The sequence below is a fragment of the Bactrocera neohumeralis genome, chromosome 2 (assembly GCF_024586455.1).
Source record: "Bactrocera neohumeralis isolate Rockhampton chromosome 2, APGP_CSIRO_Bneo_wtdbg2-racon-allhic-juicebox.fasta_v2, whole genome shotgun sequence".
Classification (NCBI taxonomy): domain Eukaryota; kingdom Metazoa; phylum Arthropoda; class Insecta; order Diptera; family Tephritidae; genus Bactrocera; species Bactrocera neohumeralis.
In genome coordinates this window covers 33765888-33789482 of record NC_065919.1, presented here as the reverse complement: position 1 = coordinate 33789482, position 23595 = coordinate 33765888, and the positions used below count along the sequence as shown (strand labels likewise).

Below are 23595 nucleotides of genomic sequence, written 5' to 3'. Positions count from 1 at the left end.
GCCAGCACTCCAGTGGAGTCTTAATTCGCAGAAAAACGAGGTAACACAGTATACACCTAATGAGCTAGTCTTCTTCTTTAATCCTAGGGACGTAACCGGTAACCGAATCATTCAAGCTTTGCACGACGAGGTCACCGAGATGTCAGACATCGAGATAAAAAGGGGCGAGGCAGCACAGAATATCATGAATCAGCGGAACAAATGGAAGGAGAGGTATGATCAAGGTCACCGGAAGCCTCGGAAATACCAAGTTGGGGACCTGGTTGTAGTCGATTACGTCCCAAGTGCAACAGGAGAGTCACATAAATTAGATCCGGTGTACAAGGGTCCATACATGGTAACGAAGGTGCTGGACTACGACCGATACATCATCGAAGATTTACCAGATGCCACAGTGACACAGCGCAGGTATTGCAATGTCATGTCGGTGGACCACCTCAAGCCATGGTGTTCGTCCAGTCCCGAACTAGACAGTGATAACTCGTCTTGGGATGACGAGATGCCAGGAGAGGCCGAGCTGTCACCGAATGAGTGAGAGCCAGTTGAGCATCAACCACACTCCGAGGCGGACGTGTGACGGCAGCGGCGGACGCTCTTTATATACATATGTATGTTTTTTGATCATTAATAAAATGCAATTGTTCTTTACTATAAGCGCTTCACTTTTGAATTAACGGAAACTGTCGGTTTACATACATCTACCGAACTCGGCTAGCATCTTCCAAGCAGAAGTACTAGGCATAGAAAAAGCCTGCGAAGCTCTATTGGAAAACTACGGGAATATAAATAAAGCAACTATATTTACGGACAGCCAGGCGGCGCTCCTGGCCTTGTCTTCACCCATGACAAACTCCAGCACAGTACGCAACTGCAAGAGAGCACTAAGCGCAATAAAAGACAAGCTCCAACTAAACTTAATCTGGGTTCCCGGCCACAGGAATATTTTCGGTAACGAAAAAGCAGACGAGTTGGCAAAGGCAGGAGCTTTCCTCAACGAATCCGAGGCGGAGATAATACCAAGTCCGCTGGGATCAATCAAAGGAGAGATCAATAGACAATTTCAACAAATTGCAAATAACAGGTGGAAAAACATCACAAAATGTGTCATAACTAAACAATTATGGCCAACATATGACAGGAAAAGAACCAACGACTTACTAAATAGGTCAAGGAAAAGTATTTACAGAGTAACAACTACCACAACAGGGCACTGGCCATTTGGGGAACACGCAACCAAAATGGGTATGCCCTACAACGACATCTGCCGTGGCTGCGGAGTAGCAGGGAACAAGGAAACAATCTTCCACTTTCTCTGCGAATGCCCAGCTCTAGCACAGATCCGACACAAAACACTTGGAATCCATCTAGCACCAAACCTTGAATGGATTTCCACTAAAAGCATATCGGACATAAGTAGTTTCATCGAAACCTCAAAATGGTTTGAAAGAGAAGGTGCAACGTAATAGCAGATACAGGAGGTTCTACGAACAGTGCATCAAAATGGCACATCAAGTGTTAATTGAGCCCGATAGGCCTGCACTCCTACCTACCTACCTGCCTACAATTAGGAAGAAGTGCAACCATTCCGCAACACACACACCAGACCAGAAGAAGTGGATCTGAATATGTTTAAATCCATAACACAATTTATGGTGATCACAACGAATATAGGAATTGGAGGAAAGCAGCAACCACATTAATGGAAGACATACGACAATTCGAAGGATATATATATGTACGTTCTGGAGGAAGATATGACGAAAATACAACAAAAAGAACTACCACATCATGTATATTATGACAATTTGAACCAAGCATTGAATGTAGTGCTATCCAAGATTGAGATGACACCCAAGGAAGAACGATTAGTCCAAGTATTGGCAGAAGAAATCCAAGCTAAAGCAATCAGAACATTCGTCACTGGACTGAGAAGTGTAGCTATCAAGAATGCCATCTATGCACGAGCGTGCACAACATTAGCAGATGCCTACAGTATCGCCCGTACAATGCAACATGATTCTCGCCATCAGAACCTCTAGTACATTCCACGATACAACCATCATCAGAATCATAATTTCAGCAATCGACATCAGAATAATTATTCTTGTCAACAACAACCCCCAGTTGAACCAATGGATATCGATTCATCCACCATATTCCGTAGACCAACGAGACAAGGTTACAACAAGAATCAGCAACAACCACCACGAAATCCCCAGCCTCGACAGAATTATCAAAATCCATTTAAGAAAGTAGCAGGAGCATTGGGATACAAACGAGAACGAGATAATACAAGTCATGCTAATATACAACCGAAGAATCAACGGATCAACCAAATTACACACGATCAACAATCAAATACAGAATATGAACAGGAAGAATATTTTTTATTCTAAGGCATGGGTTTTCAACCCACAGAAGAAGGTAAATCAGTGTATATTTTAATTGATAGTGATGCAGAAGAAAATTATGTAAATCAAAAATTCCCTCACGCAAAAAGGATAGAAGTAGAAAGTAAAAAACAAGCCGCTACTTTACACGGTAAATCATTAATTAAATATAAAAAGAAAATGAATATAAAAGGATTCAGTATTGAATTTTTAGGACTCGATACCTTACAAGATTTCGATTTCTTGATAAGAATTAAAGGTTTAAAGAAAATGAAAGCTGTGATAGATACAGAAAGAAATGTATAAATTGTGAAAAAGAATAAATTAACAAGAATGAATTATATGATAGGAGAAGAAATGTAAAAAAAAGAAATAAATGAATTAATGAAAAGAAATAAGCAAAGTAAAACATTTCCCTACGTAACTACAGTAGAGGCAGAAATCAGAACAGAAACAAATAATCCTATTTGGGTCAGACAGTATCCATACCCCCAAGCGGATAGAACAATTGTAGAAACTGAAATAAAAAAATTATTAGATAATGAAATAATACAGAATGACGAGCAAGGCAACCCAAAAAGACGCATGGTTATTGACCTCCAGAAGTTAAATGCGCAAACAATCGCTGATAGATATCCCATTCCGGACATCACCATGATGCTCCAAAACTTAGGAGAAGCACTGTACTTCACGACGTTAGATTTGGAATCTGGATTTCATCAAATTAAAATAAAAAAGAAGACAAAATAATGCCAAATATGAATTTCTACGACTACCATTTGGACTGAAAAACGCACCGTCGATCTTTCAAAGATGCGTTGACGACATCCTCAAACCATTCATAGGAGTATTCGCTTACGTGTATATAGATGATGTCCTAATATATTCAGCTAACCCTGAACAACATATAAAAGATATCACCAATATAATACACACTTTACACGCAGCCAACATGAAAACCTCGGATGAAAGGTCAACGCTTTTTCAAAGACAGACAGAATTTTTAGGACATATAATTAAAAACGGTAGAATCACAGTAGATCCAGGAAAAATAGAAGCTATAGATAGGTAGATCTTTCTTGGGAATGACCTCATATTATAGAAAATTTATAAAAGGATTTGCATCCATAACGAAACCATTAACACTCCACCTACGAGGAGAGAATGGTAATATTTCAAAGAATAAAAGTAGCTCAGTACATGTAAAATTAGATGAAGAAGCACTTAAAGCAGTTGAAACACTAAAAAATAAACTAAAAGAACAAATAGAATTATTTCAACCAGATTTTGGAAAAGGATTTAATTTGACTACAGACGCAAGCAATCATGCGATTGGTGCTGTATTGTCACAAGGCAAGAAACCTATAGCATTCATTTCACGTACATTAACGCGAACTGAACAAAATTACTCAACAAACGAAAAAGAAATGTTAGCAATCGTTCGGGCACTCAAGAAACTTAGGAATTAACTGCATGGTCCCACTAGTAATACTACTATTTACACCGATCATCAATCCCTAATTTTTTCAATATCAGAATTTTCAATATCAAAATTAAAACGATGGAAAAATTTTATAGAATAGTGCTGAGCAAAATTTAAATAAGTATATTGAAGGAGATTTAAATATAGTAGCCGACGTCAGTAAACGTAACTACGAACGACTCAATACACTCGCAGGAATCATCCTCGTCAATCAGAATTAAAGATGTCAGCGCTCCACTGAACCAATTTAAAACACAAATTGTGATAAAAAAATGTGAACAAAATGCATTAGAAAAAGCAACAATTTTTGCAAACCACGAGAGATTTTATGTTAATTACGTCACACCACAAGACTTGATAGATACACTAACGAAAATTATCAAACCTAATATCTCGACCGCATTTCACACTACACTAGAAACCTGGTATGAAATTCATGATATTATAAACTCTTCATTTAATATAGAGAAAAAGGTTTTTTGTCAAAATCTATTAAAGGACATTACGAGTGAAGAGGATAGAGAAAATATAATCAAACATACGCATGAAAGAGCATATAGAAACGCAAAAAATAATACATTAGCGATACTAGAAACTTGCTATTGGCCAAATATAAAAAATGATGTTATCCGACTAACTAGAAAATGTAGTATTTGTAAAGAGAACAAACACGAACGCCACCCGACAAAACAATTTTTTGCAAAAACACCCATACCCGAAGGTATAGGCACACAAATACAAATGGACATATTTGAAATCGATGGAACAATGTATCTCTCATGCATAGATAGATACTCAAAATACGCATATATGAGAAAATTAAACGACAAAAGAGAATTCTGCAAAATATTAGAGGAAGTACTCATACAAATATTCCCATTTTGTAATAAACTAATGACAGATAACGAGACTATATTTCATAGCATAGCAGCAAAAGCTCTATTCCAACGGCTATATATTGAACCAGGAATAAAGGGATGTTAAACTTATTCCAGTGTGAGAGCGCCTCAAAATTAGCGTTTTTTATAACATTTTACATTATGACCAGATTGAACAAAATAACAATTTTTGGGCATTTATCAACCCAATACCCAACATTTAGTACGAATAAAAATTACTAAATAGTGTTTATTTATTATATGGAGAAACTATTTAAATCTTTTTAAAGAATATTATAACAACTTACTTTTGTACTTTCAATACCCAATAATATGATTTAAGCTTGTTAGCCCTCAATCATTAAATGTTTTTAATAATTTTCCATTGAAAATAAAACTATGATGCTTCAAATTACAAAACGTTTCATCAAATATCTTTAAATTTCACAAATTTATTTAATTTTCATTGTTTTACATTTTTTATAAGTGGTCTTGAACGATGCAACAAATCACTCCGTTTACACATTTTTTTGGTAAGATTTCAATCTGGCCATCGCTCGTTTCCAATTGATAAACGTCAAAACCTACTGAACTCGATTAGCTGTCAAAGTTCAGTAGGTTTTGACGTTTAGCAATTGCTCTCTTACTTCCAGTGAGAGAGGAGTTAAACATCTCTTTATCTCTGATCGAACGCTCAAGTTGAACAGCTGCATTCAACCATTCTGGAAATTACTAGAATTCGCATTAAACAAAGTAAATCAACCGCGACTGAAGAACTATTCAACGCAATCAAGGAATACAATAGTCACAAAAAGGAAACCTATCGAATTATTTTTTGAAAGGAGCAAGACTGAAGGAATAAAAGAACTGATCGAAAATAAGCAGGAGTATATGCTATCATACCACAATAAAAAACGAACACACAAGGAATATAAAACGGGACAAACAGTTTATGTGAAACAAAACCGACGAAATAAGACAAATCCACGTTTGATGAAAACCGTTCAAGAGAATCGTGAGGACACAAATTTAACAACGGAGGGAAAGATCGTACACAAGGACAACCTCAGAAATAATGATGAAAACATTTAATATTGGGACGATTAAACAAAAAGTTATATTGAAAGAATTATACAAGGAGTTATTTGACTTATCTACGACAATTAATTTTGAAAAGAACGGAAATTTTTACTCAGTAGCAATAAATACGGACGAGATTGAAAGGATATTAGAAACGAAACAAACTAGTATACCGGTTATTGACATACTCGAATATGCAGGCACGCATGTAGGTAGATTAGACGACACTTTCATTGTAATTTACAAATATCCAGTCATTGAAAAGAAATGCACAACATACAAAGTTACTCCATTATCCTATCGTCAAGGCATTTTGGATATGCATAAAATCGTAAGTAAGTGTGAAGATAAAATAATATTAACATCTAAATGTACAAATAATTTAAGTAAATATATTTGTAAACAAGAACCTAATGACAATTGTACAATACCAATGATCGAAGATTACGAAGACCATTGTAATGTTATCCAAGAAAATATCGCACCTATTATAGATTTAGGACACGGTAATGTCGTATTACAAGGAAAACATATTTTAAACGAAAAATCAATTGAAGGATTGAATTTAATCCAATTTAATGAAACAATTATTATTGACTCAGAAGTATTCCACAACCAGGAACAAGAAATTAAAGATTATATTATAGCTAATGGAAACGAAAGAATTCACATTCTTGAAATATTGGAATCAGAATACGAATATCAATTTGATAACATTAAAAAATTAAATAAATTTTTAATACCATTTGAAGAACACCCAATCAAGAATATGTTGATAACTATAGGAGTACTTGTAGTCCTAGGATTAAGTATATTTGTAATATTCAAACTATATATAATTTATCAAAAAAACTGTATATCTGAGAAACTACAACGCTACCATAGAACGTGTAGGAATGACTCATCTACTCAAGACTCAAGTATTGATCAGGAGATCTATTTTTCACAAGAGAGGGGAGAGTTAATACATTAACCTTTAACCACAACCTTATGTTTCAGTAAACACTAAAGAAAAATCATCAAACTAACTTTATCTTACAATACAATAGAAGCGCACTATCAGTACAAAAAACAATAACAACCCAAATAGTTATTTACTGGTAAAGAACCAGCATCTCAATAGTATGAGCAGCGATAAGCATAGCCTACATATAGAAGCAACTCGAACAATAGCCTCGAGGTCACTTTATCATTATCGACTGCCGAATAACAAGTTACCACTTGTAACACTTGTACAGTTTAAGTGTAATATATTCAATATTGAAGTACATGTGTATACGGTGAAATATTATACAAATAAAGGATCAGTCAGAACCAATCTCATTGGCTGACTTAAAATTACATATATATTTATTTTATTCCAAACGAGTAAATAAATTAACTCGCGCACGCTCCGAAGTACAGTCGCGGCGGAAGAAAATTAGCCCAGTTAATTTCCGGACAAATCCTGTACTACATTTAATGATTTTTATTATTCTACCAGACTTTGTGCAAAATATGTATGTTAGTCAGTGTGAGTTATATTCATACAATTGTGTGGAAACGTGTTTTCGAGTATACTTGAAAAATAATTCAGTCACAATTTATCCGATGTATTGATTGTCCTAGCTAACTATTATATTTATGTTGCTCAATAACTATGTATTACAGTTTAATGAAATTAAATGGATTTCCTTAAGCAATAATGAGGTTTGCGGTGAATATTAATGAAATTTGTCCAGACCTTGGAATAGACCTTCTATTCCTATTATAATTATTTCCGATGCTCTGATTAACTTTCCCCTAGTGTATATGATTAAATTAAGTCGTTTAGTTGATTTTATATCGAGTTAAGTTAATTTGAATATATTCGGCCCTATTCCCGTTGTCGTTTACAAGTTGAGTCGTTGTTATCGTCGTTTCGTTCCTAAATTCGTATTCTTGAAGAACATAGATAAATATCTATATACATATATAAAACAAACACGGGTTTGTTCGGACACTTATAACTCGACATCTGCTGAACCAATTTTCATGGTTATTGATTCGTTGGATTTGTCTCCGCCCCGAATAGCAGAATACATATCAAAAACAATGAAAACTCGATATGTGTAATGAATACTTAATCTTCTTATATATAAATTTTTTCATACAATTTTTTTTTAAATTTTTGTTTTTTAATATTTTGATTTGTAAATTATTTGAATCCTTCAATTTGGATTGCTTGCTTTTTAATTCCGGCTATTCAAAAGAAAAATTTTTGAAAATTATTTAGTGAAAACTTTATGTGTGTTGTAGACTGAAATTTGTTACGAAGCCACGAAGAGATCGCCGTAATATCGGTCGGCGTTCTTTTTGCCATCAACGTATTGGCAGCCCAAGCAAGGCAAGGCAAGACATACATACGTGCGGAATTATGGATCGCGGTAATTCAGCAAGCGATCGTCACGATATTACAGCACGACTTTTCAAGCAACAGTTACCATGTTTCATGGACTTTATCTTGGAGTAATGTAGGTATATGTGTTGCTGTTAGATGCTAGATGTACTATGTTGAGTGACAACAGAGAGGTTTGTCGCACGTACACATTCTTCTTTGGATGGTGGATGGTGGTTACACCAAATCAAATTGAAGAAATCATTTCTGCGGAAATTCCTGACGCAGAGAAAGATTCAGTATTATAAGAAGAGATGAAAACCAATATGGTACATGGACCTTGCGGACACCATACTCCCACTTCAGTTTGTATGTCTGACAATAAATGCACGAAACACTATCCACGTGCTTTTCTTTCGGAAACACAAACTAGAAATGATGGATATCCAATGTATCAGCGTTGCTCACCAGATGACAATGGCAGAACATTTAGCATTATATTTAGAGGCGTGAATATCGATGTTAACAACATATCGAAGTCGACAACATATGGATCGTACCATATTCGCTACTGTTGTCTAATTCTCATTCAAAAGTCATGTCAATGTTGCGTATTGCAGTTTGGTGTAATCGATAAAATACGTTTGTAAATACGTCATCAAAGGAAGCAACATGGCGGTTACTGGTCTTGAACGATACGGTCGATACGTGAACTGCAATAAAGCGCTTTGTATGATATTTACTTTTACGATTCATGAACGTTTTCCGACTGTTGTGCGTCTCGCAGTTAATTTGGAAATGACCAAATAGTATATTTCAACACAGAGAATACAGTACAGACAGGGGAAACACCCCCAGCAACAAAATTAACATTTACGAGTTTTTTCTCAACTTTCGTCAGTGAACCGTTTGCGAGATTTTGCTCTATTCGGAAATACCTTGATATTATACATACAATTACAATTACAATTGCTGGAACATGATAATCACTGGAATGAAGTTCGCACACTTTTCGCGATGATCAGCCTTCAAATTCGCGCCAGTTATGGGATACGACCAAAAATTATATTGCCGAAGACATTTTACATCGTATACGCTAAGAATTGGAAATGGGTCAATACCGATTGATACTTCCGGTGGTTTGATATCAATTCCATATGCCGTTTATCAATTCACGAAAGATGGACTCATCAGGAATGTTTATACAAACATTGGACAAATTATCGTTAGTACGATTCCTTAAATGCATGCGCAATGTTAGCTGGCAAAAATACCGATGTGGTTGACTTAAACTAGAGGATTCAAAGTCAAATTCCGGGAGACTTGCGGTCTTACAAATCGATCGATCGTCTCGACATTGAAGACAACACTATGAATTACCCAGTGGAATTTCTAAATAGGTTCTTTGGAGAGGCTTGGTATGCCACCGCATCATTTGCGTCTCAAAGTTGGATCTGTCGTTATAATGTTTCGCAATATGATTGCACCTATCAAATACATGGGACAGAATGCTTGATTCTACTAATTTCATTTGAGTTCTAACGATTTGCCATTTCAGTTCAAACGTATTCCGTTCCCAGGGAAAATTGCATTTGAAATCACAATCGACAGGACACAAGGATAGTCGCATATTTAGTGTGTGGCATAAATTTGGAAATGCTATAATTTTCACACGGCCAGATATACGTGGCGTGCTCACGAGTTGGAAAACCATCTTTTTTGTACACCGGAACAGAAACCAAAAATTGTTGTTTATCAAGTTGCGTTACATTGAAAAAAAAAATGTAGAAAAATCTCAAATAAATTATAATCAACACAATATGAATTTTTGTCTATTCAATTCAAAAGATATACTTTTGCGCAGGACAACGGCTGCGGCGTCAGCTAGTACATACATAAATGTTGAACACCTTCATAGATATAAAACGCAATTTTACGAATTTTAATTACTTTATGCCAACCTATTCCGTCGTGTCATAAACATGTTACCGTGTTTGCTGCTTATTTGTTAGCAGTAACTAGCATATCTGTTACCTCGATATGTTATTATATTTGTTATCCATTTGTTACTTCAAACAAATTCAATTCTTTAAATAAAACTCAATATTTTTAATATTGTTTTCTTTATTTATTTGTAAAAACATATTGGGAAGTCAAAAAAGTCTTTTCGTATTTCTAATCAAATTTCAACTTATTTTTTGTTATATTTGTAATAATAAATAAATAAACCAATACGTATGTACCATTTTGGTCGACCGCTTTTGCCATTTTTCCGCTAGAGACATTATTCCGTCAGTGTAAAACTATTATCAGTGTAAATCGAAGTTTCGAAATTACCAGAACGGAAGCGAGTGAACCATTATTGTGCTATACGAACTGATACAGCATCGTCTCCGTAAACTTCACAAATTTCATTCCTGACTTGCGTGGCATTCTTCTCTTTTTCATACAAAAATTTCACAATAATTTTTTGAACAGCTGTAACTTTTTTTCAACTTCCCCGAAATTCATTATTTCAAATGAAGCTTCAAATCTCACCCTTTCAACACTATACGGTATGGCGCAATGTGATTGGTAGCACCGAAGATATAAGCCTGCAACTACATCTATTGACAAAATACGAAAAGACTTTTTCGACTACCCAATATTAACTTAAAGTAATTGTTAAAATTAATTATTAAAATATATATATATTAATATATATCAAAACTTTCGAAATGTGTAAAAAAAAGTCACTCAAAAGATGAGCTCTTAATATTAATATTAAGAGGTGCCTATTTCAAATTTTCTGTTTTCCATATAAATTACATGGAAAAAAAATCGTTTTTTTTGTGGTGGTTATTCTGCGGACGTTATTACATGTGCACGCGATGGCTGCCAGTAGGGATGGTAAGCTCGATTCCGATTCTACTCGAAAATCGAGTTTTCTCGTAAAATAATCGATTTTTCAGAATCGATCTTCAGTAGTTGAAGTCGATTAAGAATCGATTCTTGACATTCCAAAAATCGATTATTTTACGAGAAAACTCGATTCTCGAGTAAAATCCGAATCGAGTTTACCATCCCAACTGGCAGCCACCGCGTGCACATATAATAACCTCCGCAGAATAACCACCACAAAAAAAACAATTTTTTTTCCATGTAATTTATATGGAAAACAGAAAATTTGAAAGAGGCACCTCTTAATATTAATATTAAGAGCTCATCTTTTGAGTGACTTTTTTTTACACATTTCGAAAGTTTAGAGGCTGTTTTTCAGTTGAAAAAAAAGGTTGCCTCAAATGGCACACCCTAATATATATACATGTAAGTAGACATAGCGTGTTAGGAATAGTCAGTCGTATAACTACGGTTTGTTAATATTGACTTCTAAAGTTATTAATAGCTAACTTTCTTGTCATTTTTAGCGTTAATATAGGTATTCTAACAAGATATATATACAAAACACAAAACGCAGGTATAGGTATAAGTTTAAAACAATAACAATTTTAAATTTCTTCATAACGTATGGCACTTTCTACTTCTGCAACCTCTTTGTAAGTTTCTGTAATAAGTTTCTTGTTTCACACACACATACAAAAATTATCGCGATCCTGTGCCATCTCAGCAAAAATAACTCCGCCGCTGAAGACTTTTCGTCGCAATGGATCAAGATGGATTTTAAATTCTTACTTACCGCTAATTTATCCACACGCGCAAGTTTCGTCATCAGAAAAGTACTCTTTTGAAATAATAAAATTAAAAATATGTGTATTTTGAAATTATAAATACATAAATATATACAAAATATGCAAAATAGTATAAACAAAATACATTACCACGATCGTGTATACACAAAACACATTTATATACATATATATCTACATAGCGTTGTGCGCTGGGCTTGGGACCCGCCACCTAAAAAAACACCCCCAATGAAAAGAAACAAAAAGCCTCGGATGAGTGACCTCACTTTTGATGACGACCATGGCAAATGAAATAAGGACTACGAATATAAAGGAGCGTGGAGGGAGAGTGATTCCGTCGCCGAGTACTATCATTCACTCCGGTGGATGAACGTCTAGCCACAATCCGCATCAAAGCGAGGTTCTTCAATATATCTGATTTGCGCCCACGCCCCGACGGAAGAGAAGGACGATGTGACCAAAGATGCCTTCTATGAGCGCTTGGAGCACACCTATGAGCTCTGGTTCCGTCACGATGTCAAAATCGTGCTTGGCGACTTTAACGCCAGGGTGGGCAAAGAAGATATCTTTGGAACGACGGTCGGTAAATTCAGCCTTCACGAGGAAACATCCACAAATGGCTTGAGGCCGATCGACTTCGCCGGGGCCCGAAATATTGTTATCTGTAGTACTCGATTCCAGCATAAGAAGATTCATCAAGCCACCAGGCTGTCTCCGGATCGAAATACCACCATCCAGTCACCAGTGTTTTAGATGTGCATGCGCTCCGAAGTGCTAACATCGACTCGGACCACTATCTTATTGCAGCCAAGATTCGCACCCACCTCTGTGCAGCAAAAAACGCACACCAACAACAAACACAAGGATTCACAACAGATAGTCTAACGATTTTCTACTCGACTTGCACTCCTGCTCTCTGAGAGCACTCAAACTCCTCACGTACAGCCATCGGTCTTCGGAAAATGCAAAAGAACAGCTGGTACGACGAGGAGTGCCGTGTTGCAGCGCAGAGAAAACCTCGCAACGTTACAATTGACCACAACACGTGCATGATGGGACAGATTCCGAGACTTGAAGAGGGAAGCGAGACGCATTTGCAGACAGAAGAAGAAAGAGGCCGAAATGCGTGAGTACGAAGAGCTTGATAAGCTGGCCGATAGGGGTAATGCTCGAAAATTCTACGGAAAGATGCGGCGGCTAACTGAAGGTTTCAAGACGGGAGCATACTCTTGTAAAACCCCCAAAGATGATCTAGTGACCGATGCCCAGAGCATACTTAAATTATGGAGGGAACACTTCTCCAGCCTGCTGAATGGCAGTGAACGCACAACGCCAGGAGAAGACGAACCCGATTCCCCAATCGATGGATCCATAAGGAGCATGCATCAGCTTCATTGCAAAATATGGTCGGACGAAAGCATGCCCAACGATTGGAATTTAAGTGTGCTCTGCCCAATCCACAAAAGGAGATACCCAACACTCTGCGCCAACTACAGTGGGATAAGCCTCCTTAACATCGCGTATAAGGTTCTATCGAGCGTATTGTGTAAAAGATTAAAGCCCACCGTCAACAAACTGATAGGACCTTATCAGTGTGGTTTAGACTTGGCAAATCAACAACCAATAATTTTAAAAAAGACCCGTGAAAGGAGAATCGACACACACCACCTCTTCATCGATTTCAAAACTGCTTTCGACAGCACGAAAAGGAGCTGCCTCTATACCGCGATGTCTGAATTTGGTATCCCCGAAAACTAATACGGCTGCGTAAACTGACGTGGCTGGTATATGCCGATGATTTTGATATCATCGACCTCAACACCACCGCCGTTAGTTCTGCTTTCTCCCGACTGGACAAGGAGGCAAACATATGGGTCTGGTAGTGAACGAGAGCAACACGAAATATTTCCTGTCATTACACAAACAGTCGTCGCACTCGCGACTTAGCACTCACGTCACTGTTAACACTCATAACTGTGAAGTTGTAGATAGTTTCGTATATTTGGGAACCAGTGTAAACACCACCAACAATGTTGGCCTGGAAATCCAACGCAAGATAACTCTTGCCAACAGGTGCTACTTCGAACTGAGTAGGCAATTGGGAAGTAAAGTCCTCTCTCAGCGAAAAAAAACCAAACTCTAAAAGTCACTCATAATTCCCGTCCTGACATATGGTGCAGAGGCTTGGACGATGACAACAACTGATGAGTCGACGTTGCGAGTTTTCGAGAATTAAAGACAGCGGCTACGCTGGCTGAGTCATGTTGTCCGAATGGACGAAAACACTCCAGCTCTGAAAGTATTCGACGCCGTACTCGCCGGGGGAAGCAGAGAAAGAGGAAGACCTCCACTCCGTTGGAAGAACCAAGTGGAGGACGACCTGGCTACGCTTGGAATATCCAATTGGCGCCACGTAGCGAAAAGAAGAAACGACTGGCGCACTGTTGTTAACTCGGCTATAATCGCGTAAGCGGTGTCTACACCAATTAAGAAGAAGAAGTTATGCCGAGTCGTTGACGGCGGGTTGAGTCGAGTCTGCACACTCTTAGTAAAGTAAGCTAAGTTTAGTTTAAGAACGAACTGATACAAGTATAATCAATAAAGAACCAGACGCTAAACCGCTCAGTACGGTAAATCGTGGCATTTTTTATTGAAGTAAATACATCTTCTGTAAAAATAATAGAAATTCTAACTTGCACGAAATGCTTGTACAATTCCGGTCGTACACCCAGCAATGTCTTGTCGTTCAATGTTTATTAAATGCGGTTGGAATAGCTCTCAAAACCTTTATCACACAACCATCTGGTAATTGTAGAAAAGAGTATTAGTAAGTTTAAAACATTATTAAAATTCGCTAGTTGAAAACAATTGGTGACAAAAGCAGTTGTTTCCAACGCTACTCACTGTTCCATCTCGATGTCATAGGTGATATAGTAACGTTTCTCTTTCATCATGCAGCGGTTGGATTAAACGTTTAATCATCAATTTCAAATTCATAACACTAGGCTTCTTTTGTCTAACTTTTTCTCATGTTAACAGAATTATGTTCTTTGCCACACCATTTTCCATTGAATACGAATCCTCTAAAAGCGAGCGTAGCTGTGAGGCTTCATCAACCACCATAAGGTCCTGTAAGTTTTGTTTTGCGTCACCAAGAAGTATTGAGTAAACAAAATTACAATTTTTAGAAGGGAAAACAAATTAATCGCGAACCGATAGCCGATCAAAATCAGTTTCTTATATAGAAACCTTATGTGTCTTACAAGATATCTTCATAAAACTTAGCACGTTTTATATTCGCCGCCAACGGTGCAATCTCCAAAGAAATTATCAATGTACACATTTCTTTCAGGGCTTGTTAATTTGCAATAAAAAAAGTTTTAGTTAAAAAAAAATCGCCTTGATTTCTATTTATAGGTAAAGAATTATTCGTAAATATTTATCAAATAAGAACTTACTTGTTGAAACGCCAAAATTAACTAAAAAATTGCGTATTTCCCAGCTTCTGTTACTAATTTTTCTTATTGCAAAAAATTGTGTATCGTGATTTCTCTTTTAACATATTAATATTTCGATAAGCTTGAATGTCGATAGTTTTTCTCTCTCTTACTTACGCTTTCTCCCATTCAATTGAAAATTTCGGAAACTGTAACAGTATTGGTGAACAGATGGAAATGTTTCAATGTGTTTGTGCAATCTTTTACCTCTGTCAGGGATAATGAGATGCTCAACTTATTCCAGTTTGAGAGCGCCTCAAAATAAGCGTTTTTTATAACATTTTCCATTGTGGCCAGATCGAACAAGAATTTTTAGGCATCTAAAATAAAACACCCAACATTTATTACGATTGCAAATTATTATATATTAGACTTTTAATATATGGCGAAACTATTTAAATATTTTTATGCTATATTAAAATAATTGACTTTTGAACATACTTCATAAGGGCATTCAGCTTGTTAGCTCTCAAATGGTAAAAGTTTTTTATAATTTTCTATTGAAAATTAATATTATGATGCATCACATGACAAAACATTTCATCAAATACATTTATATTTCGTGTTTTCTTTAATTATCGTTTTTTTACATATTATGTAGTGGTCTTGAGCGAGGCAACAAATCCCTCCGTTTACATATTTTTTGGTTAAGATTTCAATGTGGCCATCTCACGTTTCCAATTGTTAAACGTCAAAACCTCCTGAACTTTGACAGCTGATCGAGTTCAGGAGGTTTTGACGTTTAGCAATTGCTCTCTCACTTCCAATGGGAGAGGAGTTGGACATCTCTTTATCTCTGCCTCCGTCTTGCAGGGTTGATATTGTTCACTTTTGCGCGTTAAACTATTTGTTAATTTTGTCTATAGAGAGGGAAAGAGTCACACATCGCTATTTAATGTTCAATGGTTTTCTCACTCTAACCAGTTGTGAATATGATATCTTGTTCTAAGTTACCTCATATATACTACCTTGTTTGTTATAATTTTTTAAAGAACGGCATACCAAGAATGATAGAGAAAGAGATTACGCAATGCGCAAGTTTGCTTTCAGTCAGCTGTTCTTGCTGACGTAACGGTTGGCTTATTATTCGCCCCCGCCTTCGAATCTGAATTTGAATTGTATTTTCAAATGTAGTGTTAATTGTGAAACTTTATATTTTTTAAATGCGTTGCGCAGTGTTCGTATGCAATAATAACAATGTTAACAAGTAAGGAAGGGCTAAGTTCGGGTGTCACCAAACATTTTATACTCTCGCATGATAAAGTGATAATCGAGTTTTCATTATCCGTCATTTACATATTTTTCAAATACAGTATTTGTGTAAAGTTTTATTCCCCTATCATCATTGGTTCCTAATGTATATATTATACAGAGAAGGCATCAGATGGAATTCAAAATAGCGTTATAATGGAAGAAGGCGTGGTTGTGAACCGATTTCACCCATATTTCGTACATATCATCAGGGTATTAAGAAAATATTATATACCGAATTTTATTGAAATCGGTGGAGGAGTTCCTGAGATATAGTTTTCGGTCCATAAGTGGGCGACGCCACGCCCATTCTCAATTTAAAAAAAAAAATCTGGATGCAGCTTCCTTCTACCATTTCTTCCGTAAAATTAAGTGTTTCTGACGTTTTTTGTTAGTCGGTTAACTCACTTTTAGTGATTTTCAACATAACCTTTGTATGGGAGGTGAGCGTGGTTATTAACCGATTTCTTCCATTTTTGAACTGTATGTGGAAATGCCTGAAGGAATCGACTCTACAGAGTTTGGTTGACATAGCTGTAGTGGTTTCCGAGATATGTACAACAAACTTAGTAGGGGGCGGGGCCACGCCCACTTTTCCAAAAAAAATACGAAGTGGAGATTTTTCCATTTCCCTAAGGATAAAACAGTACTAAAACAATGGATTAATTTCTCCGTCGAGCGGACAAAATTAATGTTAACAAGTAAGGAAGGGCTAAGTTCGGGTGTCACCGAACATTTTATACTCTCGCCTGATAAAGTGATAATCGAGATCTCATTATCCGTCATTTACATATTTTTCAAATACCGTATTTGTGTAAAGTTTTATTCCGCTATCATCATTGGTTCCTAATGTATATATTATACAGAGAAGGCATCAGATGGAATTCAAAATAGCGTTATAATGGAAGAAGGCGTGGTTGTGAACCGATTTCACCCATATTCCGTACATGTCATCAGGGTGTTAAGAAAATATTATATACCGAATTTCATTGAAATCGGTAGAGTAGTTCCTGAGATATGGTTTTTGGTCCATAAGTGGGCGACGCCACGCTCATTTTCAATTTTTAAAACAAGTCTGGGTGTAGCTTCCTTCTGCAGTTCGTTCCGTAAAATTTAGGGTTTCTGACGTTTTTTGTTAGTCGGTTAACGCACTTTTAGTGATTTTCAACATTACCTTTGTATGGGAGGTGGGCGTGGTTATTATCCGATCTCTTCCATTTTTGAACTGTATATGGAAATGCCTGAAAGAAACGACTCTATAGAGTTTAGTTGACATAGCTATAACAGTTTCCGAGATATGTACAAAAAACAGAGTAGGGGGCGGGGCCACGCCCACTTTTACAAAAAAATTACGTCTAAATGTGCCCCTCCCCAATGCGATCCTTTGTGCCAAATTTCATTTTAATATCTTTATTTATGGCTTAGTTATGACACTTTATAGATTTTCGGCTTTCGCCATTTTGTGGGCGTGGCAGTGTGCCGATTTTGCCCATCTCCGAACTTAACCTTCTTATGGAGCCAAGAAATATGTGTACCAAGTTTCATCATGATATCTCAATCTTTTACTCAAGTTACAGATTGCACAGACGGACGGACAGACAGACATCCGGATTTCGACTCTACTCGTCACCCTGATCACTTTGGTATACATATATAACCCTATATCTGACTCTTTTAGTTTTAGGACTTACAAACAACCGTTATGTGAACAAAACTATAATACTCTCCTTAGCAACTTTGTTGCGAGAGTATAAAAATGCGTGCATTTGTGAAGTGCAATTCGCTCCATAAGCCTTCGAAAGCAATTTGCAGTTTGAAATGGGTAATTACATCATTTTGATTACAATAATTTTACTTTTATATCCAAACACTCTTGCTGGTTTAAGTTCGCGGAATCCAACGAATTAGTTTGGCGTAATCAGGTTAAAAGGCGGTCTTCACGATCACCCAGTCAGGCAAGAGTTCAAGTATAGGATGCCCTCCTATATACTTGGTCAAAACGAAGGAGCGATTACAGATGAAAGGAATGTTGAAGTCGACAACACCCCAGATTTGGAAGGGAATTATTATCAAAATATTAAAAGTACATAGTATTATAAAACTAAAACTACAGAAAACATTTTAATATAAAAATGAACTTATGTTAACAAATGCAAATATATACTATTGTATACTGTACAAACTAAGCTTTTGCATACTTACCACTGCTTCTTATCCAAATTATAATAATAAACTTAACAAACAATTCATTCCATTTATTTATACGCATGTATGTATGTTTATTATATTTTTGCAGGTAGTATTTTTCAACGAGTGTCAGTTGATCAAAACTCCACTGACCCAACTGAAAAAAATTATGACTTGGAGATTCTCAACAACGACGGACTTGAGAATTTGGCAGTGTACATCTGCCACAAACTTGTTAAAGACAACGCCGAAATTTGTGCCAATTCAGAAAATTGTTCATCTTATACTTGGGTGGATCACCTTTCTGATGGAGGACTCTCAAAACCAACAGATATGTTGATAGAGCATATGAGAGCCTTGCAAGCAGAATTTGACGACGTAAATGCACAAATTATGTTCAGAAGCACTAAGATTTAAGTAATTTTGTAAACTATAGCACGAAAGTAAAAGCACTGTTTTTTAGAGCTAGAATGTATTTTAGGATTCGTTCCTTAAATAAAACCTTAATTGAAAATATGTACAGCAAAAAAAGGAAAATTAAAAAAGATAATAAATTGATAAAATGAAATACAAAATATTCAATCTCTTTATTTGCATACATATACATTTATGGTTGAACACAAAAACAGCAAAGAGACAAAATTAAATAATACAATGAAAATACAATGAAATGAATATGTAGGTAAATGTTCACTACAAAATTTCACTTATATTGTTATCTTTTAATAATATTCACTTATAGTGATGTTAACTTTTGATGATATTAATTTTTTTGTATGCCTGCAATACAAAATTGCTTCTTATTGCAAAGAAAAACAAACAACTGAAAAACAGCTGATTGTACGTTGGCCAACCGTGCCGTTAGATGCGCAGAACGAACGAAATTTGAACTCGTCACTGCGCAATCTTTGTTTCTATCATTCTTGACGGTAATATTTTACTTCCTATTGAAACATTCAGATTTAAGCTAAATATCAAAATTAATTAACGACTTAAAGTTATATTTAAAATAATAAAATATTCACTATAAAATTTCACTTATACTGTTATCTATATATATAAAAATCAATGCCACTTTCTTTGTAATTTCATCACTCATAAACGGCTGAACCGATTTGGCTGATTTTTTTTTGTTGTATTGTTATTATTAGGAGAAGGTTCTTATGTAAGAAAAAATTACGAAAGTTGCCGGAAAACCCCTAAAAACAGCCCTTTTCTTTTTCCCATACAAACGTTTTATTTTGGATGTACATATGTATATACATACATATGTACATACATATGTATGTAAGTAAAAATGATTGTTTGTTTGTTAGTAACGCTAACGCTCGAGAACGGCGGAACCAATCTTCATGAAATCAGAAAGTGTTCGCTGTGGATCTGGAAAGGGTTAGATATAAAAAAAACCATATACTTTTCATAAGGAAAAGTCGAAAAATTGGAAATTTCCAAAAAGTGACTTTTCATATAATTCCTTTTTGTTTTGTTTTTCAATATTTTGATTTGTAAATTATTTGAATCGTTCAATTTCGGTCGCTTGCTTTTTTATTCCGGCTCTTTAAAAGAATAATTATTGAAAATTATTCAGTGAAAACTCTTTATGTGTGTTTCAAACGAAGTGATCATATAAGAAATTATTTTAAAGAAAGTGCCGGCACTTCCAAAATCAAACATAGGTCGACGTACTCGAAATGTTCGGGGCGTGTTGTCACAAAGAGTATCACAAACTGCAGTGCGACGTCCACGAAATAGATTTGAAGAAGCTCATCATGCAAGAAATTCAGCAAGACCTACGCGAATACGACGTCGTGTTTTGGAAGATATGTTCCGTGCTGCATTTGATTACGACCCTTCAATCGACTATAATGTACATGGATATATTGGAATGATGGATGTTATATGCCCACATTGTGAAGCGGCTAAATTCTCGGGAGAAACGGCTGGAATGTGTTGCGCTAACGGGAAAGTAAAATTGCCGGAATTTGAACCGCCTCCTGAACCATTACAATCATTAATTTTTGAGACATCACCAGAATCGAAACATTTTTTAAATCATATACAAGAGTACAATTCGTCTTTTCAAATGACTTCTTTCGGCGCTACAAAAATTATAAGATATCAATTTATGCCGACATTTAAGGTGATTGCATGGAATATTTGATGGTTTTTTCAATGAATAGGGAAAAATTTATTCCTATAACATTGCATACATATTACAGATCCAAGGTCAAATTTATCACCTAGCGGGTTCATTGTTACCGCTCCCTGACGATAACCATCAATTTTTACAAATATATTTCATCGGAGATAAAAATCGTGAATTAAATCAACGCTGCACAATTGGTTCTCAATTAAAACTGGCTCATTTATCATTCGATGCCATAACTTTGCCAGCTTTGTCTTTCTTGAGCTTGAGAACCGTTTCTTAATATGCAGTCTACTAGGCTGAAAATCGATTGGACTCGATTGATTTCACTGATGCACAGCCCAAATTCAGTAGTATTTTTACGCCAAAAACCAATTCTTTCTTAACGCACGAAATGCTTTTTGATTCACTTATTTGTAAACTAACACAAGTTGCTTCACCAAAAATGCGATTATTCCTTAACTAATACTTATAATCTAACCAATAGAAATCATATAGATGGTATTAGTAGTACTACCTAAGTATGTATCAGCCACAGTAAAACGTGGGCGGGTCCTCTAGTCTTTTAATAATATTCACTTATAGTGATGTTAACTTTTGATGATATTAATTTTTGCAATACAAAATTGCTTCTTATTGCAAAGAAAAACAAACAACTGAAAAACAGCTGATTGTACGTTGGTCAACCGTGCCGTTAGATGCGCAGAACGAACGAAATTTGAACTCGTCACTGCGCAATCTTTGTTTCTATCATTCTTGACGGTAATATTTTACTTCCTATTGAAACATTCAGATTTAAGCTAAATATCAAAATTAATTAACGACTTAAAGTTATATTTAAAATAATGCTAATAATAATAATAATAATGATGGAGGACTCTCAAAACCAACAGATATGTTGATAGAGCATATGAGAGCCTTGCAAGCAGAATTTGACGACGTAAATGCACAAATTATGTTCAGAAGCACTAAGATTTAAGTAATTTTGTAAACTATAGCACGAAAGTAAAAGCACTGTTTTTTAGAGCTAGAATGTATTTTAGGATTCGTTCCTTAAATAAAACCTTAATTGAAAATATGTACAGCAAAAAAAGGAAAATTAAAAAAGATAATAAATTGATAAAATGAAATACAAAATATTCAATCTCTTTATTTGCATACATATACATTTATGGTTGAACACAAAAACAGCAAAGAGACAAAATTAAATAATACAATGAAAATACAATGAAATGAATATGTAGGTAAATGTTCACTACAAAATTTCACTTATATTGTTATCTTTTAATAATATTCACTTATAGTGATGTTAACTTTTGATGATATTAATTTTTTTGTATGCCTGCAATACAAAATTGCTTCTTATTGCAAAGAAAAACAAACAACTGAAAAACAGCTGATTGTACGTTGGCCAACCGTGCCGTTAGATGCGCAGAACGAACGAAATTTGAACTCGTCACTGCGCAATCTTTGTTTCTATCATTCTTGACGGTAATATTTTACTTCCTATTGAAACATTCAGATTTAAGCTAAATATCAAAATTAATTAACGACTTAAAATTATATTTAAAATAATAAAATAGTGGAAATTTAATTATTTTTATATCTACAACAAATTAAAAAAAAATAATTTGCTTATTACATATGTGTAAGAATATTTTAATTTCCACTATTTTAGATATATGTATATAGGGTATATATATATAGGATATATATATATATATATATATATATATATATGTATATTAGGGTGCTTCAAAAAAAAATTTCGAATTTTTTTTCAACTCTTACCCCCTCAAATGTTAGTGATTGACAAAAAAAATCCTCCCTCAAGCCAGGCGCTGAAGCTAAACTCTAAGGGGTCGCTTTTTTACTCTCGCAACAAAGTTGCTAAGGAGAGTATTATAGTTTTGTTCACATAACGGTTGTTTGTAAGTCCTAAAACTAAAAGAGTCAGATATAGGGTTATATATACCAAAGTGATCAGGGTGACGAGTAGAGTTGAAATCCGGATGTCTGTCTGTCCGTCCGTCTGTGCAATCTGTAACTTGAGTAAAAATTGAGATATCATAATGAAACTTGGTACACGTATTTCCTGGCTCCATAAGAAGGTTAAGTTCGAAGATGGGCAAAATCGGCCAACTGCCACGCCCACAAAATGGCGAAAACCGAAAACCTATAAAGTGTCATAACTAAGCCATAAATAAAGATATTAAAGAGAAATTTGCCACAAAGGATCGCATTAGGGAGGGACATATTTGGACGTTATTTTTTTGGAAAAGTGAGTGTGGCCCCGCCCTCCAGTAAGTTTTTTGTACATATCTCAGAAACTACTATAGCTATGTCAACCAAACTCTATGGAGTCGTTTCCTTCAGGCATTTCCATATACAGTTCAAAAATGGAAGAAATCGGATAATAACCACGCCCACCTCCCATACAAAGGTTATGTTGAAAATCACTAAAAGTGCGTTAACCCACTAACTTATAAGTGACTTCAAGAAGTTACAATTCAACGTCTGCGATACATTTTTTTCATCATAGAAGTCACTTCCTTATTGGGAAGTTGTTCCCCGCGGACGTTACTTTCAGAAGTTACGTATTAGTGCCTTGTGGAAGTTACGTATTAGTGACTTGTAGAAG

General features: G+C 35.5%; 1 long non-coding RNA gene across 1 annotated transcript; it reads right to left on the bottom strand.

Moving 5' to 3' along the window:
• Positions 1-14521: 14521 nt before the first annotated feature.
• Positions 14522-15695, bottom strand: LOC126764568 (uncharacterized). The gene is made up of 3 exons (XR_007668076.1): positions 15578-15695; positions 14778-15519; positions 14522-14675 (listed from the first exon to the last, which is right to left on the bottom strand). It is a non-coding gene; the product is annotated as an uncharacterized LOC126764568 (long non-coding RNA).
• Between the last annotated feature and the right edge of the window lie 7900 nt (positions 15696-23595).